The sequence below is a fragment of the Maniola hyperantus genome, chromosome 23 (assembly GCF_902806685.2).
Source record: "Maniola hyperantus chromosome 23, iAphHyp1.2, whole genome shotgun sequence".
In the NCBI taxonomy this organism is placed as follows: domain Eukaryota; kingdom Metazoa; phylum Arthropoda; class Insecta; order Lepidoptera; family Nymphalidae; genus Maniola; species Maniola hyperantus.
In genome coordinates this window covers 7,359,534-7,386,857 of record NC_048558.1, presented here as the reverse complement: position 1 = coordinate 7,386,857, position 27,324 = coordinate 7,359,534, and the positions used below count along the sequence as shown (strand labels likewise).

At 38.7% G+C, this 27,324-nt stretch overlaps 1 protein-coding gene and 1 long non-coding RNA gene across 2 annotated transcripts in view; one reads left to right on the top strand and one right to left on the bottom strand.

Annotated features, from left to right (window-relative positions):
- The window catches only part of LOC117993128 (uncharacterized), a 713,143-nt gene that overhangs the window by 360,516 nt on the left and 325,303 nt on the right, over positions 1-27,324 (top strand). The gene's annotated exons all lie outside the window — the stretch shown is intronic.
- Positions 7,524-9,523, bottom strand: LOC138403968 (uncharacterized). The gene is made up of 3 exons (XR_011238081.1): positions 9,132-9,523; positions 8,400-9,023; positions 7,524-8,055 (listed from the first exon to the last, which is right to left on the bottom strand). It is a non-coding gene; the product is annotated as an uncharacterized lncRNA (long non-coding RNA).

Below are 27,324 nucleotides of genomic sequence, written 5' to 3'. Positions count from 1 at the left end.
CTGATTTCACGCTAATACTAGTATAAGGTAATATCGATCCTCTATCGATATCGATTAGCTTATACTAGTATGTATAACAAGCTGTAACGCCTATTACGCTGGAGGCATTACACCAAAGCCAGCAAAGATCGCTGCGGAAATCCCTAAGGATCAAATCTTCCACGATTGGTGTGGCAAGTTACAGGAGAAAGCGGGATATTAAATCACTAATTCATATTCTAAAATGTGTGTGTTTGTTTGTTGGTTTGTCCTCCCGTCACATCGGAACGGAGCAGCGGATCAACGTGATTGTTTTGCATGGACATAGTTAAAATAAATAAATAAATGATCTTTTATTTCAGACCAGTCTTAGTCCATATTTAAATTTACAACTATATATTTACTAAAGACGTGGAGAATGACATAGGCTACTTATTATCCCGCAAAATCAAAGAGTACCCACGCGGACAAGTCGCAAGCATCAGCTTTTGATGCTGTTAAATAAAAACATTCATTCTTCAGCAATGTTTCGAGGCAAAGTAATTAGTTCCCACAAGCTAAATCGCGCATGCATGCCTGAGAGTTCTAATCTTCTCAAAGGTGTGGGAAGACTGCCAATCCGCACCTCGACGAGTGTGGTTGACTATGGTCAAAACCCTTCTCACTCTGAGAGGAGAACGTGCTCAGCAGTGGGCCGGCTTAAAATTATACCTACGAGGACTTAGAAAACTTTATTCTTTTTAGGGTTTCGTACCCGAAGAGTGCCAATGGTACCCTATTACTAAGCTTCCGTTACCATCCATCCATCCGCTTTTCTGTCAGTGGGCTGTATCTCGTGAACCGTAATAGGTAGAGAGTTAAAACTTTCACAGAATGTGTATTTCTATTGTCGCTATAACAATTTATAACAAAAGTTTTGAAATGGCCGCCAAAAAAATTAAAAAGTGTTGTTTCTTGTACGATGGTATTCAACCCACCGTGTGCGAGTCCGACTTGCACTTGATTAGTTTTTTTAAACCGCTTTACGCGCATAACTTGAGGTGTAGTATAATAGCGACACTCGACATTGAGTAGACAATAATCCAATTTATCTAACGAGTTGGAGTCCGTAAATTCACTTCAAACTTTATCAAGGGACCTCCTTAACTCTTCGGCTCGTCGTGACCCAATCGTCGCCATGATTTCGGCCTAGTTTAAAGACTTGGGCAGACACGTCGTGTTGCGGAAATGTATCCAACGCGGCTAACACAGCTATATAAATTGATAATACAGCTTTCTATAGGTGAAAGAATTTTTAAAATCGGCATAGTAATTTTGAGTTCATCAAACGAACAATCAAATATTTTCTCTTTATAATATTAGTTTAGAAGACTATGACAGCATTTTTTATGTAAGCTCTCAATCGGCTTGATTTTCTCTCTTCTTGACATCTTGAACAAATACCGTCATATTTCAACATAATATAAAACAAAAAAATATTAAACTATGCGTATAAACCTTTCTCTCGAATCACTATCTATTGATGAAAACTAAATTAAAATCCGTTGCCTAATTTAAAAGATGTAAGCGTATATAGGGACAGACAGCGGGAAGCGACTGTATTTAACAAGATCCCGTATAGCCTATGTCACTCAGGAATAATGTAGCTTTCTACTGGTGAAAGAATTTTTAAAATCGGTTCAGTAGTTCCAGAGATTACCCCCTACAAACAAACTTAACGACATTACCTCTTTATAATATTAGTATAGATTATGAAGCACTTACGATAGCATACCTAAACACAAAAACTGCACTTTTATCTACACGCCTTTTTGTTATGAAGCCCTTAAGATCTATGTACACGTATTCAGTATGAGTTGAAACCTGCTGCCGCCACGCTTTACGTGTGTCCAGGCCTTTATATGAAAACTGACGTGTTCAAGGTTCAAGTATGATTTGAGTGGGCTTTTAACTTTCTAAACTTATGGCCTTATAAATATCGGCTTGGTAGATTTGGAAAGCCATATTTTGTTAATCGGATTAGCTAAGCTGCTTCTAAATTATCAAAGTTGTAGTTTTTGGGATACCGTTTTAAGTTATTTACTAAAGTTATTTATTCATGGGCCTCCTACGTATACCTACCTACCTGATGCTAGTAGCAATAGGTATCTTTAAAATTGCATTATTTATTTTAATTTTATTTTATTAGGAAAACCAACAATCTTTAATTAATCTAATATAATCTTAAAATTAAGTAACTACAAGCTAATAATATTTTTTCACAATTAGTATTTCACAGTCAAAAAGTATATAGCTAAGAATTTGGTACCTACTTTCTAAGTAAAGTATCAGTTGATAAAATCAGAAATGAGGAGATCCGCAGGAGAACCAGAGTAACCTACTTAGTTCAACGGGTTGCGAAGCTGAAGTGGCAATGGGCAAGGCACATAGTTCGTAAAACCGATAGACGTTGGGGTCCCAAAGTGCTGGAATAACGACCTCGCACCAGAAGACGCAGCGTTGGAAGACCCCCCACTAGGTGAATGAGCGATATCAGATGAGTCGCAGGGAGCCGCTGGATTCAGGCGGCGCAAGACCGTGGCGTGTGGAAGTCCCTACAAGAGACCTCTGTCCAGCAAGATACTTCACTCTCTCTTATATATTCTTAATAGGGAAGCTGACTGACTGACATAGTAACGTATAGCTTAAACTGCTTAGATAGCCATATAGATCAATTTTGCCAATTTGCACTTGGCCAGCGTGGTGGATTACGGCTAAACCCTTTTCATTCTGAGAGAAGATCCGTACTCAGTAGGCCGTGGCGTGAGATTATAATGATGATTTAGGCTTCTATTATTCTTTAAAGCTAGTTAGAAACACCCAGTATGCAGATAGAAATGACAGAGCGAAAATATGACCAATCGTCAATAGATAGACAAATCGTTTAAAGTGACTGGAGAGCACTTAAAGTGACAGCTAAGTGTCACTCGTCGACCGATGCAATGTGGCTGTCGGCCAATTGATTTCAACTAGGACAGCGCTTGTCAAACTAGGTACCCTTTGCTTTTAATTCTCCGGTTCTCCTCCGGCCTAAAAATAAAAAACGCCTCTCTTTCTATCATATAACTTTCTCACTTTCTCTGAAAAGTTAAACGATTTAAAAGTGTGAGTATATTTCTGGGTTCACGTGAACATATTGCGAGCCCGACGGGGTGATTACGTAAAAAGTTGCAGTAGCGACAGCAGTAACAATGCGAGAGTTCATTTGCTGTCTCTCTTCTTCTTCTTATTGTGCTTTGTGGCTATTGCTGTCTCTCTCTAGCCGCTGTTTTGACAGCAATGATCGCGAGATTTACGCCTGTCGCAAGCCTGTCGTGAGCAGTGGCGTGCACAGTGTTTGAAGCCAGGGTAAGCATTAGTTAGGTAGGAACCTATTTACTGGCAGGTCATAATGAAAAATATGCGTTGAGCCATTACAACTAGGGTAAGCAGTGCATTTATGCCTCTATGACCTGCACGCCACTGGTCGTGAGATACGTAATCACCCCACGGGTCCTGAACTGCTTAAAGCTAGATTTAATGAACGAGATTTTCTTGTAAAATGCTTAACTTGGGGCACTAGTTTCTTAACTAATTACGATGTGGTGTAGGCGCAAATAAACAACAAAAAAGTTTAATTACTTTATTACTATCTTACCATACCATAATAATAATTAGAAAGCTATCAAGTTGCTCAGTTAAATTACTTCCTGGTTAATCTTTATTTCACTTTAGCGCTCATTATTAAAGGGATTAATTAAACCAACACGCTTCCTTAGAAGCCTTAATCTGCTCAGGCACATCGCATCTTGGCACCTTTACCGAGAAGTGCATTTAGTTTAAGGGCGACCATACTACATGAATTTATGGGACTTTCTTGAAATATTATTTATTTATTTTTTATTTGTACTAAAATCATTTACCTACAGTAAAAATAAAAAGATAGCAAAAGTAGACAGGGAAACAGTGACCCTTGGCAGTGCGAGAGAATTTTTCTTTCTTTCCTCCCCCGTAGCATGAAAGCTGTGAATGTTTCCAAAAATTCACTGATAATGGACCGTCTTTGTATTTGAAACACGCTGGAAGGTGTCAAAAAGGTGCGTAAATCCAGCACCAATAATGTCTATGTAGCCTGTGTTACTACGCGTATGTATCACATATAAGCGTACGAATTTGTCTTCACTATTCGAGATGCATTTGTATGAGCTTTGCCTAATCTGGTAAAAATATCTTAGTCAAAAATCTGCTCCAAACCATGCGTGAGAGCGTGTTTTTCCCTCCACATTCACGGTAGGAACATTTTACATTACACAAGAGCAAGACGCACGATTAGCGCAAATCGGCGTTAAGTATTACGCAAATTTTTGCTTATTTTAAACAAATTGACGGCATTTGAAATTATCATGAAGTATTATCAATAAGATGAAAGCACGCCTCTACATTATTAGTTCTTGGAATGTTGTATTTTCTAATACACTTTTAGTTATGTTTACGCACGAAATTGCCGCCAAAGCCCTAAAATTGAGGTTTTTCACGTTTTTTTTAACATTCAGACCAAAAATAATTTTACACCTAGAACAATTAAAATATGTACTTATATAAATATATAAGCCTAACCTTAATAAAGTGAAATAAACTAGATAAATACTTTTAAAAAAATGTCCCGACAAGGATGTTTCATTTATGGCTAACCTGATTCAGTTACTTTATTGATCTAATGCGGTTTGGAGAACCGCTTAACGTTGAATAGAGAAACTCATTTACTTTCTTTCAGGTACTCTAATAGGGTACGCCAGTCTTAGTTATTTCAATTAATATAAAATAATTAGTTTTCGAGCTATTTACGACGACGCGCTATTCTAGCACCTTGGGACCCCAACAGTTTTTTAAACTATGTGTGTGTGAAAGAATCACTACCCCTATTATAAATGCGAAAGTGTGTTTGTTTGTTGGTTTGTTGGTTTATTGGTTTACGTACTAGCTGATACCCGCGACTTAATACGCGTGGATTTAATTTTTTTAAATCCCGAGGGAACTCTTTGTTTTTCCGGGATAAAAAGTAGCCTATGTCACTTTTTATCCTGGAAAATTAAAGAGTTCCCACGGTATATTCAAAAACGTAAATCCAGGCGAACGAAGTCGCGGACATCCGCTAGATGATCCACAGTTTGAGAGCCACTGGCCAAAACGACATGTGCGTTCTGATTGAGCAGAATTGGCCACCCGATAGTCTGCTAATCGACACCTTCTCAGAGCCACTTGATTGACTAAAGTGATTTACGTCCTACTAATTGACTAAATTAACTTATAGGTTTATCTATCATTCGCGCGCATCACGATTTTACTATTTAACCGAATTTCATAAAAGGAGGAGTTTTCAACCGAGTTCTCAATTCATCGGAATCTTTTTTTAAAATTATTTTTACTAGCTAATGTCCGCGACTTCGTGCACGTGGATTTAGGTTTTTTAAAATCCCGTGGGAATTCCTTAATTTTCCGGGATAAAAAGTAGCCTATGCCACTCTCCAAGTCTTAAACTATACCCATGCAAAAAATCACGTCGATCCGTTGCTCCGTTGCTACGTGATTGAAGGACAAACCAACAAACAAATACACTTTCGCATTTATAATAAGGGTACCTACTGATTCGCGCGCATCACGATTTTACTTTCTAACCGACTTCAAAAAAGGAGGAGATTCTCAATTCGTCGGAATCTTTGTTTTTTATGTATTTTCCCCGATTACTCGACAACGCCTGGACTAATTTTGAAAATTCTATTTTTGTTTGAAAGGGTATACCTACTTCCAAAGTGGTCTCATAAAAAATTTGGTGAAGATCTGATGAACATCTTCGAAGATAGATAATGGAACTCCTCAACGGATAAGAGTAAATTGCTCGCGATCAGTCTAATAGCTTAGTAAACAGTAGATTTTTAAACAGGCATAGCATATTTTAAAACATAGGGCCACTAAAAATTGTAAAATAAAAAAACTTTCCTTCAATCACGTCGTAACGATGCAACGGATTGACGTGATTTTATCGCATGGGTATAGATAAAGACCTGGAGAGTGACATAGGCTACTTTTTATCCCTCATAATCGAAGAGTTCCCACGGGATTTTTAAAAAACCTAATTTGCGAGCATCAGCTAGTTGATAATGATAAATGAGTAATTAATCTATTACTTTGTATGAACTGTCGGGGATGTGTTCTTACCTTGAAAGTCGTTAAGTTACACATCACACCTGGCAAGAAACTTTGAAGGTATTCTCGACCTTACATAGACTAGTAATATTGGGTAATACTACTATTATCATACAAAGTGGTTCGAGCAACCAATATTATACTAGTAATATACAAATGTAACTCAAGCATTAACTAAACCACGATTATATTTGATACGGCCGAAGTTTGCGCAAGTTTCCTCTCTGTGCTTGCTGTAAAGGGTTAAATTAATTCAGCAAGATTGAGCAACACGTCTGAGAGACGACTGATTAATAACAGAGAACACGAAGACGAGGAAGCATAAGATCATAACCTGTCACAGATAACTATATCAGGCCTGCACGGCTAGCATGGGCCGAAGATAAAAATTATATCCCCCGATTTTATCCACTGCACAGGAGATAACATTAACTTCTCCACCCCTCAGAGCACGGCAACAGGGGAGAGGAGAAGTTTATCCCCGTTTGACATTTCACGGGGACTCGGGGGACTATTTATCCACCGTCTATAGCATGGGGCCAAATAAAAGAAGATAAACTGTCCTTTTTTGACATTTGAGAGGGATAATTTTATCCTCGAGATTTGAGGTGGGTATAATGCTCATAGAACTTTAACTCAATTATTAAAAGATCAAAAAACATGTCTCGCGCTTTTTTTATTAGTTTGAAATAGAGAATTTAGAACGAAAATAACATGAGCACGTAATTAGTGATGGAAGTAATCCCTTTGAATTTCCCGACGCTGAGTTCCGACACTTGTTTCGGATGGACAAATATTATGTGCTGTACTTGTGCGAGCAGCTTAATGAAGCACTAAAGCCGATTAATTCGATGGATGGATCCATAAAAGTAAGTACCTAAGTACTTACCTATTACCTAAAACCATCTTGTGCAAACGAATAGGTACCTACTTAGGTAGGTAGTAGGTACCTACAAATAGGTCCTACATGCGGCTATTATCTATTTATTCTACGTCCTCACATCTATAAGACTCTTGGCAGATGGTAGTTACCAGTGAGATACAAGTCAAGGTCATGGGATGACTATTGCCCGCGACTTCATCTGTGTGGATTTAGGTTTTGAAAATCCTGTGAGAACTATTTGATTTTCCAGAATAAAAAGTAGCCGGTGTCCATCCTCGGGATGTAAGCTAACTCTGTAGGTACTAAATTTCATCTAAATCGGTTAGACTGTTGGGCTGTGAAAAGCTAGCAGACAGACAGGCAGACACACTTTCGCATTTATAATATTAGTATGGATTATTGGAAATATAAAATAACACAATGACTCATTATAATAAAATCATTTATTTGAACAAAATAGGCAGCTAATTTAACAAAACAATTCTTAAATTAAAATACACACCTATATCATAGTTAAATACATAATGATACACAAACACAATAACACTTTACAAATTATAATGGTTCATCATAAGTGTTTTGTAAGAGTAAATATGTTAGCCTATTATACTTTATAGACCATTTCAGTATATCCTCTTACTCTTAATTTATTATTATTGAAAATCATTAATGTATAAATTGTATGTTTCAGAATTCCAATGGAACAACCAAAGGACAGACTAGAAAATGTAACAAATAAAGAAATCTCACATATCTATGGATCAAACCAGACTGCTAACTGTTGCCCGACAATAAAAGGGAAAAAGGGATGGAATAATAAATACATATTTGCATTAAAATATATTTCTTTAAGTACCTATTACCTAAAACCACCTTGTGCAAACCCATCCTTATATCTACTACTACTACTAGGGTTCTGTAGGGTACCAATGGGACCCTATTACAGTCTCAGCTCTCCATCTGTCTGTCTCCTGAAACGTAACAGGTTAAAGTTGAAATTTTGTACTTATTTCTATTGCTGCTATAACAAAAAATAAGTTTCTTCAAAAAATAATTTTGCTTTAAGTACTCTTTCTGTGTGATTGAGTAACAAACACAAACTCTTAGGCATAATATTAGGAATACCAATTAAAACAATGCTTATTTGGATGTAGACAAATCTCTGATGTTAACTTAACAGATCTAAAAGTAGTGCTATTATCCTTAAGAAAAGGAAGTAACAAGTTTAATGTTCAATCAAACCACATGCCATAGAATAACTTCCTATATTCATAACTATTTACAAATTACAAAAATGTACATATCCTCTACTTACTTTTTATTTATTTATTGGCATTTATAGGAAAACTACTCGGGGCTATTGGTTTTATAAAGTACCCACTGTGTACAAAGTGGGTTAAACGACAGTCTCACCATAGTCCACCACCGACACTTCAAAGATTTCCTGCCATAAGATAAAAAACATTGGCTTGACATGCTTATAAAGAAATTAGGTTAGTTTAATAGCTCAAACCATACCAGCTTAACCAATTTTAAGTGATATTGAACTCTTCTCAGTGCAGTGTGCTAAACTGTTAGTTTTATCATCATCTCAAACAATAATGAAAATATTTTATGTTGATAAGATGTGTACCTAACTTACCTATTCCAATAGGTAGGTACCTAAAGTTATTTTGAGTTTGTTATACAAGACACACATTTAATAGAACTAAATTAATACACGCATCTCTCTGGCTGGCCCATTATGGAGTCTTCAGGTCCAATTCCTGTTGAGCATTTATGCCCAACAGTGATAATTAATATTGAACACTTATGTGCTCATATAATATGTGACCGACGGCACTATTGAGACATTTCCCGGTGGTCCTACATCCCGAGCTGCCTCATCATACTTGTCAGTCAGTGGCCAGTGCCCTTCTTCAAGTACATATTTCCATGTCTGCAAATAAAACAACAATTTATGCATTTCTTTGTCGCTAACAATATCAATATATTATCACTTCAATTTTGTGTACTGACTAACACAAATTGTCTTTGTGATACTTACTGTGATAGCTAGGAATTTCAACTATTCGATTATTTTTTAATTTGGATAATTCAAAAGTGGAGTTAGGTTAGGTAAACACAAACAATAACAATACTTACGTGCATAATCTTCTGTGAATGTTTTTTAAACTATTTTACGGCTCCGGCTTCTAGCTCTTTTAAAATAAAAAGCAGCCACAGACGAGTTACGAGTAACGAAAACGAGCAAAATCAAAAGCACAGATAAAAAATAATAACACTTTGACATTAACCGAGGACTAGTCTTTCCCCGCCTTATCACCGGGGATAATTATATCCAACCCTGTGCCCATGCTCGGAGAGTGGAAATAACTATCGGAGGGGATAAAATTTTTATCCTTTCCTCGGGGAGAAAATTTCCCGGCCCATGCTAGGCCTGCTGGTGATTATGGAACCATCTGGAACCAAGAATCTTCAAGAAGGGATGATCTAAACAATTTACAATTTATACGTTTGAAATCTTACAAAAAAAAACATGCAGGATATCTTAGAATACAATATAACGCATCAATTCACAAACACTGCTATGATAGCTCAACATTACAATATACATTTTACTGACCGAGTGAGCCGATATTTCGGCAGAAGGAAATCATACTCATACCACCTCCCCCAAAAAGCAGGGGTCTCCTTTATGGGTTTCTTTAAATTCGGTAATATCAACTAAGAACTCACGCTGCTCTGTTAATACTTTGTTACGCCACACACTTGAGCCAACCCGAGCCAATCCGAGCCAACCCGAGCCAACCTATGTGAGGCCGGCTAATCACTGCCAAGCCGGTCTATCACAGCCAATGACAGCCACTTACCGCCACTGACAGCGAATCACCGCCAACCGCAGCCAAACAGCGAATCACAGCCCACCTATCGGACGCCTTCGGTAGGGATACAGCTTTAAAAAGCCATGAGAGCTCATTTCGAGAGATATTATTGTACGTAACACGGTGTCAGCAAAAACTATGCCAGTTTGTGTTCTAAATATTAGTTAATCGGTAAATTCAGTGTAAGTAGAAATTGTGACAAGTAAATCAATGCAAATTAATAGTGATATAAATAAACAGTAATAAATACATCTGTGTAAGCAAAAACTAATGTGTTGTAAATAGTATTAAATATAAATCAGTGATTATTATTGCGATGAATGATTAATAAATAAATTGGAGCGATTATACTGCTTGCTGGTTTTTATTTAACCCACTGCTTCACTTACTTACCTGTTTTGATGTATATAATCTTTATGAAGACCTTAATTAATTTTGTAAGTTCATTGATGTCAAAATGAGTCTTGCTAATTAATATGCTCCGGCGAGTTTTGTTTATTTACTCTCAGCTAGTCACTTTATTAAAATTAAACCAGCCAAGTGCTAGTCAGGCTCGCGCAACGAGAGTTCCGTACTACAGTCGTATTTTTTTTAGAATACACAGGTGAAGAACTTTCATACGATACCCCACTTGATATAATTATCTTACTTCGAAAATTGGAAATACTAATTAGTTCATGACCAGTTTTTTTTTTTTTGTGTGATGTAACCATATACACGGTTTTCAGATTTTTCCCCGAATGTCTACTATAAGACCTACCTACCTGCCAAATTTCATGATTCTAGGTCAACGGGAAGTACCCTGTAGGTTTCTTGACAGACAGACAGACAGACAACAAAGTGATCCTATAAGGGTTCCGTTTTTCCTTTTGAGGTACGGAACCCTAAAAACCACGTAAACAACTTTGAATCTAATAAATAATGAAGGCTATTATTAGGTAGGTATTTAAATGTATGTCTTCTTCGCTGTATTGCTATGTTTGTTTTACAATATTTAAAAGGGTTTAATTTCACTGTAGGGTCAGTATATTACCCACGCCACCCAGTAATCGTTGGGAGCTCTGCACTCGAAATTGTAGACGAGTATATACACCTAGGACACACAATCCAGTTGGGTAGGTCCAATTTCGAGAAAGAGGTCAACCGCCGAATCCAACTCGGTTGGGCAGCGTTCAGGAAGCTTTGAGATGTCTTCTTGTCCAAAATTCGTAAGTGCTTGAATACCAAAGTCTTCGAACAGTGCGTGTTGCCAGTGATGACATAAGGATCCGAGACATGGTCGCTAACTATGGGCCTCATAAGAAAGCTCACAGTCACTCAGCGGGCGATGGAGAGAGAGCTATGCTTGGAGTTTCTCTACGAGATCAAATCATAAATGAGGAGATCCGTAGGAGAACTAGAGTAACCGACATAGCGCAACGGGTTGCAAAGCTGAAGTGGCAATGGGCAGGGCACATAGTTCGTAAAACCGATGGACGTTGGGTTGTCAAGGTGCTGGAAAGGTGACCTCGCACCAGAAGACGCAGTGTTGTAGCGTTCCTATAAAACAGTCCTGAAAAATAAAAAGTCTGTATTACTGAAGGCAACTATAATCATTCCAAGCGTGCAAACCACAACATAATACAAATAAAAGCATATTATATTCGGGGCCAAATAAACATTCCGTTATCTAAATAGGACATAACGTTACGCGCGAGATTCGTATGAGGAAACGCGCGCAGAGATGGATAGCGGGAATATTATTATCGTCCTTTGTAATGTACTGCTTGGATGTATACGGTACATCGACTTATATAAGTATTACTTCATATGGACAGAAAGAAAGAAAGAAAATGCATTTATTTGTTGTTGGTGTCATAGATAAAACCGGCCAAGTTCCGGTTCCGTACTACAGTCGTATTTTTTCGTCATTTTGCACGGTAAATCAAAAACTATGATGCATAAAAATAAATAAAAATATGTTTTAGAATGTACAGGTGAAGACCTTTCATATGATACCCCACTTGATATAGTCACTCACTTCGAAAGTTGTAAATACTAATTTTTTTTTTGTGTGATCTAACCCTAAATTCACGGTTTTCAGATTTTTCCCCAAATGTCAGCTATAAGATCTACCTACCTGCCAAATTTCATGATTCTAGGTCAACGGGAAGCACCTGTAGGTTTCTTGACAGACAGACGGACAGACAGACAGACGTATGTAAATGTATGTACGCGCATAAGCACTAATACCCAAATTCTAGGGACTAGAATAGTTTTTTTTTTATTCAGATACAAGTTAGCCCTTGACTGCAATCTCACCTGGTGGTAAGTGATGATGCAGTCTAAGATGATAGCGGGCTAACCTGGAAGGGGTATGGCAGTTTTTATTAAACCCATACCCCTTTGGTTTCTACACGGCATCGTACCGGAACGCTAAATTGCTTAGCGGCACGGCTTTGCCGGTAGGGTGGTAACTAGCCACGGCCGAAGCCTTCCACCAGTCCAGACCAGAAATTTAGAAATTATAAAATTCCAAACCCCTGCCAGGAATCGAACCCGGGACCTCCCACTATTAAGACCACAGCGCTCACCACTGCGCCAGGGAGGTCGCCAAATCAATAGTTGCGTGAGTCGCGTCGCAAGAAAGAGAGTAGTAAAAATTCAATGTTAGATAGATTTTGAAAAAATCAACTTAAATAAAATATTGTATCCAAATATTATAAGCTCGGATTTATGACGAGACGGACCCGTATTACTAGAATAAACCATATTTAATTTTAAGTGTATCAATATTTTATGGCTGCAAAAGTCCATAAAATTTTTATCTCAAAGAAAGTGGCATTAAATTAAATATTTAGCACCAAATCTATCGCATATGGCCCTTCCATATAAGCAAGTGTTATTTTACTATCACCGTGAAACGCGAAAAAAGTGAAAATGTATTTCCAAAAACATGGAAAGATAATGGCGTATGAAAAGTAAATATTCCCATCGTAAAGGTTTATGTTTAATATCGTAAAAAAATCATAATTCTACTTTTTAGGGTTCCGTACCTCAAAAGGAAAAACGGAACCTTTATAGGATCACTTCGTTGTCTGTCTGTATGTCTGTCAAGAAACGTAGAAGGTACTTCCCGTTTACCTAGAATCGTGAAATTTGGCAGGTAGGTAGGTCTTATAGCAAATATTAGGGGAAAAATCTAAAAACCGTGAATTTATGGTTACATTACAAAAAAATGTGTTCATGAACAAATATTTAGTATTTTCAACTTTCAAAGTAAGATTGCTATACCAAGTGGAGTATTATATGAGTGAGCTTCACATGTACATTCTAAAACAAATTTTCATTTATTTTTATACATCATAGTTTTTGAAATATCGTGCAAAATGTCGAAAAATCGAAAAACTACTGTAGTACGCAACCCTCGTTGCGCGGGCCTGACTCGCACTTGACTGGTTTTTTCAAGCATGATTATATAAGCCAGGGGTAAGAAACTCGAGCCGTGTTCTTGTGTTGTTTAATTCTTTAATCTGTCAACGTTAAGCAGCAGGCATTGTCATGTCAACCTTTCCGAGGGCCGCAGGGATTAAGGGCTAATCAGTTTAACCCGTTTCTTGCATCTTATCACAGATGTAGAGACGCTGGATGGTACTCTGTTCAATCTTAACACTTACACCACCACTTGGCCCCAACGTTGGCCCCAACGCTGATCACCCAACGTGTGGGTCGGGAAATTGGCATTGGCCCCAACGTTGGCAAAGCTAATTTCCCGATCCACACGTTGGGCGAACAGCGTTGGGGCCATTGTTGGGGCCAACGTGTGGAGCCGGGGATACTGGTACATGACTAGGTAATGGTGAAGATTCAGCTTGAGAGAGCGCCACAGTTCACACGTCTATGCCTAGAATATACAATACACATTTTGAAATTTGATGTTTGTATTATATTTTAGCTCTTGATACACATTTTATTATGTACTAGATTATGCTTGTGACTTCGTCCGCGTGGACTACACAAATTTCAAACCCCTATTTCACCCCCTTAGGGGTTGAAATTTCAAAAATCCTTTCTTAGCAGATGCCTACGTCATAATAGCTATCTGCATGCCAAATTTCAGCCCGATCCGTCTAGTACTTTGAGCTGTGCATTGATAGATCAGTCAGTCAGTCAGTCACCTTTGCTTTTTATATATTTAGATTTTCTTAAAAAAATATTTAAAAGCTCTTCCAAACTACTGCAGAAAAGAAGCTGACAAAATGTTTTTATCTATTCTAGCCAACTGCGATAATTAAACTCGCGTGGAGAGAGTTCCGTACGATGACTATGTAAGTGTGTAGTGTATGCACAATTGAGAGATTTACCATGCTATTTTAAGACCGACTTTGTATAGGTTTTCCTGTAATCTGCCTATAAGTAAATAAGTAACTATTTTCTGTATTTTTTTTCATAGCCCGAATGGTTTCAGATATATATAAGGGTGGGGGGACAAACAGACAGACATGATTCGTGTGTCTGTCTGTTTGTCGTGTGACACGAGTGAGCCGATAAGGGTTCTAGCTTATTGTAAGTCAGATCTAGTAAAGCAACATTTCGTGTCTCGAAAGGTCGTCGACAAAACAAAATTGTGCTGGAACTGGTATAAATCACGACAGGAGCAAGTTGTTACCGAGATTAGATTAATGATGTACTGTCTGCAGAAAAAAGGCACCTCATTTATATCGTGCTTTATTAAATCGCTTGTTTTTTGCGCGCTGCTGCGCTTGACAACGCTTTTTTAACTATTTTTCAGTAAGTAGGTACAAGGCTTTTCTGAAACCTTACTTTATACTTAGTAGCTATTTTCAAAATTGAAATTGCGTTTGTTATTTAGGGCTCTTTGCTAGTGAAGAGAGTTCTTTAAAAAAAAAACATGTTCTTAACCAGTGGTTAGTACCCTCTGATTATGAACATGTGGAATTTTTATAAAAAAGCTTATTGCAACTATTTGAATAAAGAAGCATTTGTTTTCAAATACTTTGATGATGATGATGATTAACGGGATAAGTCAGGATTACAACATATTAGATAAACTGAGCCTTCGTGAGCGCTCTAACAATATTCTCGCACAACGAAAGACAACACAGACTACCCTCAACAATAACTAAAGCTACCCTCATTTATGAGTCATGACAACGAAGTCTCCTTTGACCAGACACTTAAACAGCCCTAACTAGGTCCCTACCAACACCGGCTCCTCCATCCCCATACCAGTCCCAGACTAACCTAGCACACCACAACATTAACTAGCCCAACAAACAGGAACCACATTAGGTTACAACAACAATAATTATAAAACCAACAGTACGACACATATAGTGTCTACAGAGAAGTGCCCTCGGCAAGAGCCACACGAACAATGCATCACTACGCACTGCGTATTCGATTTTATAGTCTCACAACAACGGTGGGGACGATGACGTGATGTTTAATAAGCATTATTTACAATTGAAATACGGCCCTGCCGACATTTATGTATTTGTGTCAACCCTATCTCCCTAACCCTCCAACAGTAACGGTAGACCACTACAAAGCACCGATACAATATCAGCAGTAACACTGGACTGAATCACACCGCAGACGTTTGTTATTTAGCGCTAGCGATCGACGATAGAATTGCAAACCACGGTCTTGACGACCCTACCCTAAAGGTGGTGGCATACTGAGAATTAAATATTATACAAAAATAGTAGTATGAATGTACATAGTTTTGTGAATAGTTCGTTTTAGTAAAGACAACGGTTCTTTTTTTAACCACTGGTTGACTTACTTATGAAGTCTTGATGACCCTGCCCTAAAGGTGGTGACATACTGAGAATTCTATTAATTCCTCATTATTAGTATCATCATCATTATGATCAGCCCATCAGCAGCTCACTAATGAGCACAGGTCTCTTCTCAGAATGAGATGGGTTTGGCCATAGTTTACCACGCTGGCTAAGTGTGGATTGGTAGATTTTACACACTTTTGACAACATTATGGAGAACTCTCAGGCATGCAGGTTTCCTCACGTTTATTTGGAACTAACTTATGTTCGCGACTTTGTCCGCATTTACTACACAAATTTCAAAACCCCATTTCATCCCCTTAGAGGTTGAATTCTCAAAAATCCTTTCTTAGCGGATGCCTACGTCATAATAGCTATCTGCATGCCAAATTTCAGACCGATCCGTCCAGTAGTTTGAGCTGTGCGTTGATAGATCAGTCAGTCAGTCAGTCAGTCACCTTTTCCTTTTATATATTTAGATAAATTATCTCTGGCCTTAGTAAATAAGATAAAGGAACATTCTAAACGGTCTTGTGTGCCCCAGGCTTAAACCACGAACGGGCAGTTAACCCTCAGTTATAGCACTATTCGGAAATCGGACACAACTAGTGTTTTTACGCCACCTGATGGCGGAATTAGAGAGCTATTTGCGGGTTAACTCCACCCATTCCGATTTCATTACACATAAAAGTACGGATATGGGGATGTGTTACGGGCAACTAAAGTGTGGAGAGGTGATAGTAAAAGTTATTTGGTTTACGGAAATCACAAAACACAAGAGTCAAATTAACGGGTCACTGTGGATTAAATATCGTTAATCAACCCATCGCCGGCTCACTATAGAACACGGGTCTCCTCAGAATGAGAAGGGTTTTAGCCATAGTCTACCACGCTGGCCAGGTCCAAGTGCAAATTGGCAGTCTTAGAAAACTCATGGAGAACTCACAGGCAAACTGTTTTTATTCACCTTTAAAGCAAGTGGTAATATATTAATATTGCTTGGAAAGCAAATGACTCCAAAAAGTTAGAGGTGTGTAGTGTACCCGGAATCGAACCCCAGACCCCCCGAATAGGAGGCCAACTACTAAACCACTGAGCTATCACCACTCATTCTACTCATTATTCAGCACCAAATATCTAATCAAGTCTCACTCTATCATGTCGACTTATTTCCAACGCCTCAATAATAAGAGCAAAATTGCAATGATCAATTACCCTCCCAGGCGCGTGCTCAGTGGCGTAAGGAGGAACATTTCCCTCCCATTTGGCGTGATGGGGCAAATTCCGGGGCGGGCGGAAATTAGCATGCGTAGATTGAATTGTCAGAAAAGTTTCGCGAACCTTGTCTTATGGACTAAGAGCCAGCGCGTGCAACACCTCTGTTATTTTATAAAAGCTAAAAGTGTCTCTTCGTATTGTCTCCGACACAGGGAGGACCGATCAGCGACTATGAAGTGTGAATCATTGTGGCTTTGGGAGATAACAGGTTATAAATGTGTAAAAGATCTTACGTCAAAGTATTAAGTGTAATCTAAATATACCTTTTATATAAAAGGAAAAGGTGACTTACTGACTGATCTATCAACGCACAGCTCAAACTACTGGACGGATCAGGCTGAAATTTGGCATGCAGATAGCTATTATGACGTAGGCATCCGCTAAGTAAGGATTTTTGAAAATTCAACCCCTAAGGAGGTGAAATAGGGGTTTGAAATTTGTGTAGCCTTAGCGGATGAAGTCGCGAGCATAAGCTAGTTTTTTTATATTTTCTTAGAAATAGTATTAGAAATCACGCAATGCATTGCCAGACACGTAGTATCGTGGCAACCCCCTGCCAGACACACTTAAAGTTTAAAATAACGAAGGTCTGGCACGCGCTGGCTCTCGCTCTATTATGCTAATTTTAAAGAATTCTCTTGCTAGGGGATTTTTTTCGTAACTTCTAATTTAGTTATAGTCGTAGACGTAGAGTCGTCTGAGAGTTCTCCATAATTATTCTCTATGGAACTAGGAATCAATTATTATCCATTTAAATTAATGAATTAAGCAATAATTTTTTAATTTTTTTTCAGGTAAGCCAGCAAATTTAAAAAAAAAAACATAAAGTCCCTTCTACAAAAGAATTAGTAAGTTTAATTAAATTTACCTACTGTTTTAAATATCTATTTTTAAGATGCCTCGTGAGGAAACCTGCATGCCTCAGAGTTCTCTATAAAGTTCTCAAAAGTGTGTACAAATCTGCCAATTTTCACTTGGCCACGTGGTAGACTGACCAATCTCAGGCAATAAGAATGGGAATTGTTTGGTCTTAGTCTACCACGCTGGCCAAATGCGGATTGGCAGACTTCACACATCTTTGACAACATTATGGAAGAAAGAAGAAAGAAAAGAAAGAAAGAAAAGACGTTTATTTACACAACTGTGCCACACATCACAACTTAAAACTAAGAGCTAGTTCCGGCGCTTCTTCCACCTGAGAACAAGCAAAAGAAGCGCGGGAACAAACTGTCATGTGTGGCACAACCCGAAAAAAGGGTCCCAGCTCAGCATTATGCTGTATGCCTTGTTGCACAAGAACATACAGCGCTGATTTTCAGCTGGTACCCTAAACCGCGTGACACAAGAACACACAACACAGAAGAAGACACACAGAAGACTCTCAGACATGCAGGTTTCCTCACGATGTTTTCCTTCACCGTTACTTGTATCAACAAGTGATATTTAATTGATCCGAAAACGCAGAAGTGCGAGGCCGGGATCGAATCCCGGACCCCCCGACTAGAAGGCCGACGTCTTAACCACTAGGCTATCACCGCTTAGCAAATATCATAGATAAGATGGCGCCCGCGACTTCGTCTGCGTGGATCAAGGTTATCCAAAATCCCGTGGAAACTCTTTGATTTTCGGGACCCAAAAATAGGGATCTCTGTACCAAATTTCGTCAAAATCGGTTAAGTGGATCGTGAAAAGCTAGCAGACAGACAGAAATGTAAACTTTCGCTTTTATAATTTTAGAAGTAGGTATAGATTAACAAAATCTATCAAATAAATGATTTCCAAAATCGTGGGTGTTGTACCACCCTACCTAGGGACTCAAGGACCCCAAACCCAATCTGCGTGGAGTGCTAACACTTGACTGGATACATCTGTTTCATTCGACATTATATACCTACCTAGTCGAGCTAGGGTTGTCACAAACATATTTGTTTTACTTCTTATAAGTCCCGCAAATTGCTATTGCGCTGGAACCTTGTCTTATTAACATTGAAATCTGCCGTCAGCCGAAATAAAAATATACCATCTGCTCGAAACTTCAGTCTAGTGCTGACATCACAAAAATGGCGGCCACGCGCATTAGAAATTTGCGGGACTTATAGCAAGAATAGGCACTTGGACTGTAGTCATAAAATGATGTGATTTTTTTGTATAGTGGTAGTTTATGGGGCTATAAATTCATAATTTAAAAATCATGATTTTTATTTATTTTTAACATAATTAATAGTTAACGTCATTGCTGTACGGAAAGCGAATAATGACGTCACAAGGCGTTAACGACAAATATTTTTCAATTTTTTTTCACATAAAAATATTTTCCTGCAGAAATAACTCTATTTTTATGTTGAAAATTTAAAAAAAAAATGTCGTTCACGGATTGTGACGTCATCAATCACCTTCCGTGCAGCAGCGTAACGTTCATCAACGTTAAAAATCTAATTAATAAAAAAGTACGTTATGAAGAAAAAATCTCAAGATTTTGCATGTAGATTTTCTTCATAACGTAGACAATGCTACAATGTCACCAGCTCCATTACTATTATCTATGTATTGTTGCAAAAAGAATACCATAAACTCAGCCAATCACAACGATTGCGATTGTAATAATGAGTGATGCAATTTTCCCACAATCGAGCAGCAGGTTTGAGCCGTACGTAGATATGTCAGTTTCTTTTATCCTTACATAATACGTATAGATAACACATGTATACCTACCATACCAATGTCTGTAAAATCAGGCCTTATTCAATTCCTCCCCCCTCCCACTCCTCAAGACCCCAACGCAATATCCGTGAAGTACCCCACACTTGACTCGATACATCTGTTTCATTTGACACTAGACCTACCCGCCGCTAGGGCTGGCACAAGATAAGAATAAGAATAAGAATAATTTATTTTGAATGAATTTAGAATTTAGACACAAGAAACGAGTTTCCTACCCTCTGCACTAGGAAAACCCTGTATTGCAGAAGGCAGTTACAAGTTTTCTAAAACTAAGCCAAACTTGTAGATGCGTGTATGACAATTTAAAGATTTTTCTTGCAGCTGTAAAATGATTTATTGCGCGCAGACCGTTGGTTAGTTTTTAACAAAAAAAGAACAAAGGAATTTATGAAAACGTCAATCGATAAAAAAATATATAGAAAATTGCGGGTGGTTATAAAAAGATTTATACTTTTATTAAAAAAAATACACGTTGGAAATTATTTTTGTACTAGCTGACCCGGCGAACTTCGTACCGCCTCACAGTCGATTCATTACAGGATTTTTTTTGAAAAATTCTCTCCGTAAGAACCATCCCCGTACTTCAAGGAATATTATGAAAAAAGAATTAGCGAAATCGGTTCAGCTGTTCTCGAGATTTGCGATCAGCAACACATTCAGCGATTCATTTTTATATTACAGAAGATTATCATATTTAGTGGTTAAAATGTCGACGTCCTATTTGGAGGTCGGGAGTTTGAACTTTACGAAATCATGTGCGTTTTAAGCAATTAAATATCCTACATACAAAATCTCAAAAGACTCAGCGCATACATAATTGGTAGGTATATCAACATTTTTGGGATTGGTTAACGCCCCCTGTTTTGCCCTTATGTTTTTAGGTAAAGTAACCTTTTGTTGTAACTAAACCGCTGTTTAATTAGCCTTTTATCCTTTTTCAGACATTCTCAACGGAAACGTCCGCCATTTTAAACCCGAATAGTAACCCTACCCCTCGTAGACACCATAAGGGTCCTTAAGGCCCCAGGAGGGATCAGTAATCTTAGTATGAGATTGTACGTCTCACCAACGTTGATAGAATTCGAGCGTCGAAATACTTCAGCGTTAAAGTAAAATAGGCCTTAAATATGTTGCTTTAAAGTTTAAATTTGCCCATACATCTACAGCTGCAGCCAGCGCTCCAAGCGAAAAACTTGTTGGATTTAAAAAAAAAATGAATTTTTCATTTTAAATCAAAGACCTTTTTATGCACGCTTAATTCGCTATAATCTACCAAACCAGACAAATCTGCGGTACGTCACTTAGCAATTGTGAATTGTAGAGTCCACATCTCCATACATTGAATTTATTTTTGAGATGTCTTCTTGTCCAAATTTCCTCAGTGCTTGAAGACCAAAGTCTTCGAAAAGTGCGTGTTACCAGTGATGACATATGGATCCGAGACATGGTCGCTAACTATGAGCCTCATAAGAAGGCTCAGAGTCACTCAGCGGGTGATAGAGAGAGCTATGCTTGGAGTTCTTTTACGTGATCAAATCACGAATTAGGGGTTTTGTAGGAGAAAAAGTCCAGCTGTAGACGTCTATCCGTTGTTGATAATGATGACTCTGACGGTATTTTTCGATACTCGAATTCTATCAATGAAGAAGATGAATCTAGAAATGAAGATTCGAAACCTCATACTAAGCCCACTGTATTCGTACGCAGCGGTGCGTGCGGGTACAAGAGGCCCGTGTTCGGATTCTGGGGTCCATTGAAGGGTTAGGTTAGGCTTATGGAGTGTCAAATGTGGCTATATTATACCCACTCTCGTTTCGGGTTTTATTCCCTTTATGTTTCTTACTTTTACGTTTTGTAGATGATCGCTGTATGTTGAAGTTCTTTCTGTTCCCGATTTGGAGAATTTTGTAATCAGTACCCTTATTATAAATGCAAAAGTGTGTTTGTTTGTTGGTTTGTCCTTCAATCACGTCGCAACGGAGCAACGGATCGACGTGATTTTTTGCATGGGTATAGTTAAAGACCTGAAGAGTGACATATGCTACTTTTTATCCCGGAAAATCAAAATCCCTGTGACTCATCTGATGTCGTCCGTCCACCTAGTGGGGGTCTTCCAACGCTACATCTTCCGGTGCGAGGTCGCCATTCCAGCACCTTGGGACCCCAACGTCTATCGGTTTTACGAATTATGTGCCCTGCCCAGTGCCCATTGCCACTTCAGCTTCGCAAGCCATTGAGCTATGTCGGTTACTCTAGTTCTCCTACGGATCTTCTCATTTCTGATTTGATCACGTAGAGAAACTCCAAGCATAGGTCTAGCTGTCTCCATCGCCCGCTGAGTGACCCTGAGCTTTCAATTTAAGGCCCATAGTTTAATATAGTACGCGGCAGACAGTAATGTACCGCGGCCTTTAGAATGACATTTCGGCTTTGTAGAGCGTTGTCTTTGTCACTTATACCTATATTAGCTTATGCTCGCGACTTCGTCCGCGTGGACTACACAAATTTCAAACCCCTATTTCACCCCCTTAGAGGTTGAGTTTAAAAAAAACCCTTTCTTAGCGGATGCCTACGTCATAAACTACATGCCAAATTTCAGCCCGATCCGTCCAGTAGTTTCAGCTGTGCCTTGATAGATCAGTCAGTCAGTCACCTTTTCCTTTTATATATTTTGATTACTATGAGTCTCAACGACAGAGACAACGCTTTACAAATCTGCTATCTGCTAAAGGTCGATGTATATTTCTTTCTGCCCGTACTGTAGTATTTAGTTCAATACTGTTTTAGAATAAATCATGAACAATAAGTCTAGAATCTAAATAGGTATTTCAATCAGATCGAGCCATGTAGTTTATTTGCTGCACATTCTCACTTAGCTACAAATACAAACGCCCGTTAGTCAAAGGCGTGGAAAGTCGTTTGTCTTGCGTACATTGCTGATTTTGCACTTTGAAGTCGGTCTCAGCTTTCGTTGAAGATTTATTGTTTGTATGCTCTTTGTTTTTCTTGAAGTCGACAAAAAAATGAAGTCGAATCGATCACATCACTACGTAAGAAAGAAGAGAGAAAATAAGCAACCGGTCAAGTGCGAGTCGGAATCGCACACGAAGGGCTCCGTACCATCGTACAAGAAATAACACTAAGTAATTTTTTATTAGACAAAACGTCGTAATTCTACTAATGTTATAAATGTGACATCATGCTCAACTCAACGGCTGAACGGATTTGGATGAAATTTGGAATGGAGATAGATTATACCCTGGATTAACACATAGGCTACTTTTTATCACGGATAATAAAAGAACTCCCGCGGGATTTTGAAAAATGTAAATCCACGCGGACGAAGTCGCGGGCATCAGCTAGTATAGGTATAAGTGACAAAGACAATGCTCTACAAAGCCGAAATGTCATTCTAAAGGCCGATGTACCTTACTTTCTGTCGCATACTGTATGAGCTTTAAGCTTGATTTTTCTTTTTAAAGTTTTTAAACTAACTTGGAAGTGGGAGCTCTATATTTCGTGGATAAAACAGAGTTAATTCTGATAGTAAGAGGCTAAGTCCAGTGGAAAGGACTCTTCCAGGATATCACACGGTCGAATGATTCACTGAACTTTTCAACGAGAATGAGTTCGTTCCACTCAGTTCTTCAAAAACATAGAGAGAAAACTTTTATTTGAAATTGTGAAACTTACGTGAAACCAACGCGTTCTTGACTGATCAACGCGTGACTTCATTCGCGTGTAATTAGGTTTTTAAAAATCCCGTGGGAACTCTTTGATTTTCCGGGATAAAAAGTAGCCTATGTCACTCTCCAGGTCTCTCTCTATCTATACCCATGCAAAACAATCACGTCAATCCGTTGCACTGTTGCGACGTGGTTGAAGGACAAACCAACAAACCAACCAACAACACACTTTCGCATTTATAATAGAGGTACTAATGTGCCAATATAGTAGTAACAAAGTATTAATAAAATTAAGTTACATTGAAAATGCTTATCTCTAAACAGAGATTTCTTCCAGCTTCCCATTCAAGGTTAGTCTATAAATAAATAAATAAACATTTATCATTTAATGTTTCGTAACCACCTACTGACTGACTGAATAATCTATCAACGTAAAGCTCAAACTACTGAACTGATAAAAGGAAAATGTGACTGACTGACTGAATGATCTATCAACGCAGAACTGAAACTACTGAACTGATCGGGCTGACAGATGCCTATTATTGGCAGATTTCACACACCTTTGAGAACATTAATATGGAGATCTCTCAGACATGCATATTGCATGTATCCTCACGATGTTTTTCTTCAAAGTTAAAGCAAATGATGTTTAACTGCTTAAAATTCACGAACAGTACGCGGCCGAAAGTAATGTACATCGACCTTTAGAAGGAGATAGCAAATTTGTAGAGCACTGTCTCTGTCGTTGAGACCGACAAAACGTCATATAGGTATGAGTGACAGAGACAACGCTCTACAAAGGTGAAATGTCATTCTAAAGGCCGATGAAACATGGTGAGGAATAGCACGGGTGACGTGCGGGTATGCGGGGCGTTCCCCCGCCTCATACCCCGATTGCCATCTCTACATGTCGCGTACTATAACTCCGAAAAGTAAGAGCTGCGTACCCGAATTCGAACTCCGATCCGCCGTATAAGAGGCTGGCGACTTAACCACTAGGCTATCACCGGTTTGTTTATATTTATATTTTTGGTTAGTAGTTGATTATTCAAGAGTTTGATCGGTACTAGTTAATAATTTCAGTTCCATAACTTAATTTTATACTCACAAGAAAGCTCAGAGTCACTCAGCGGGCGATGGAGAGAACTATGCTTGGAGTTTCCCTACGTGATCAAATTAGAAATGAGGAGATCCGTAGGAGAACTAGAGTAACCGACATAGCTCAACGGGTTGCGAAGCTGAAGTGGCAATGGGCACATAGTTCGTAAAACGGATAGACGTTGGGGTCCCAAGGCGCTGGAATAGCGACCTCGCACCGGAAGACGCAGTGTTGGAAGACCCCGCCACTATAGGTGGGCGGACGATATCAGACGATTCGCAGGGAGCCGCTGGATTCAGGCGGTGCAAGACCGTGGCGTGTGGAAGTCCCTACAAGAGACCTATGTCCAGCAGTGGACGTCTATCGGTTGATGATGATGACGATGAACTTAATTTTAAAAAGTTGCTAGCGTCTTATTTTCTAAAGTAGGTAATAGCTAGCAAATCTACCGGATCTAAGTAGAGCGTATCAAGAGCCATCTCGAGATATCGGATTACACTAGAAGTGTGGAAGACGCGGGCTCACAGTTTTGGGGTTCCGTATTTCTAGACAAAAAAGGAACCCTTTTTTTTTTTTTTTTTTTAAAAGAATATTAGCCATGTTAAATGACTAATATTCCCCTTTCCCCTCCAACTAAGCGTAAAGCTTGTGCTAGGAGTAGGTACGACAATAGTGCAACGGGCGGGGTTTGAACCGTCGACCTTTCGGTTTTCAGTCCACTCCTTTACCTGTTGAGCTATTGAGGCTCCGCGTGGATTTACATTTTTCAAAATCCCGCGGGAACTCTTTGATTTTCCGGGATAAAAAGTAGCCTATATGTTAATCCAGGGTATAATCTATCTCTATTCCAAATTTCAACCAAATTCGTTTAGTAGTTTTTGTGTGAAAGAGTAACAAACATACATACACACACACACACACACATACAAACTTTCGCCTTTATAATATTAGTGTGAAGTGTGATGGTTCGTAACGTTTAACCGATTTCGACAACAGAGAACTGATTTTGACAGTATAAATGACTAGCTTATGCTCGCGACTTCGTCCGCGTGGACTACACAAATATCAAGCCCCTATTTTACCCCCTTAGGGGTTGAATTTTCAAAAATCCTTTCTTAGCAGATGTCTACGGCGTAACTCATAATAGCTATCTGCATGCAAAATTTCAGCCCGATCCGTCCAGTAGTTTGAGCTGTGCGTTGATAGATCAGTCAGTCAGTCAGTCACATTTTCCTTTTATATGTTTAGATTGTTTTTGAATGGAACGGTAGTAGAGGGCCGGCGATGGGTTGGTCACAATGAGTACCTACATACATTGCGAGTATAAAAGCTGGTAAGGATAGTTTAATTTTAAACCTCATCGAAGCAAGTGGATAAAGATACATGGGACGCGCGCTGAATCGGGACAGGCCTTGTAAGACCGGCCAAGTGCGAATCAGACTGACTTGCACACGGCGGGTTCCGTACATCATACAAGAAATAACGCTTTTTTGTGACGTAACCACAAAATCACTGTTTTCGGATTTTCCTCTTTATTTTTGATGTGAGATATTGTTACCTCCCAAATTTCATGATTCTGGCGGGTCAACGGGAAGTATCAACTTCTTGACAGGTCTTGACAGACGCGACAGACAGATAGACAATGAAGTGATCCTATAACAGTTCCTTTTTCCTTTTGAGGTATGGAATCCTTAAAAGATTTCTCAGTGTAGTTTTTAGTAACTTTTGTTATACCTACTGCATGGATTTTGTTTCTGGATTCGCAGCATGTAAAGATGCTTTAACTTGCTAACTTATTTCATGTAAGTTACACTCGTCTCTTGAGCAGCAGTGCGACGGGAAGGTAAATTTGGAATATGCATAGATTAAGAACTACTAAGACTTCTTCAAAGTAGTATTTAATGAATTTCTGACATACGACCAACTTGCAACGCGTATGCTAATTCATATTTATCCATACTAAAATTATAAATACAGAAGTGTCTGTCTGTCTTTTTTTTAGTTAGCTCTTGACTGCAATCTCACCTGGTGGTAAGTGACTAAGATGGAAGCGGGCTATCCTGGAAGGGGGTATGGCAGTTTTTATTAAACCCACGCCCCTTTTGGTTTCTACACGGCATCGTATGGGAACGCTAAATCGCTTGGCGGCACGGTTTGCCGGTAGGGTGGTAACTAGCCACGGCTAGTTTGCTAGCCTCCCACTAGACCAGACTAGAAATTTTAGAAATCATAAAACTCCAAGCTCCTGCCAGGAATCGAACCCGGAACCTCCCACTAATAAGACCACAGCGCTTACCACTGCCTGGCACATTTTTATAACATGGGTAGGTAGTGTTATAAAAATGTTCAAACTGACCTAGTCGGGAACTGAATCCGAGACGTCGTCAAAGAGCCATCGAAATCGCAGCGTTTAAAACGCTAGTGTGTTAAGTCCTTATTAAGTAAGGCTCTCAATTCACGACAGTACAACTTTTAAGCTTCGCAACTTTGCGAGTTACCTCCGTACGTAGTTCCGAGTTTCATGCTAAAAGTTAATCTTTAGCTACGGATTTCGGAACATCATTATTATGCGCATTTTACTTGATATCACCGTAAGTTTTTATTTATCAAATGATAAATAAAAACTTACGGTGATATCAAGTAATAATGTAAACTTTAGCTCCTTAAAAATATACCGATCTATCTATCAGATATTTCCGTGTAGATTTATACTAAGTATATATTATCTAATACATAAAGAAGCAACTCCGCGCCTGCAACGTAAGTGATCTGTACACCTAGAAGT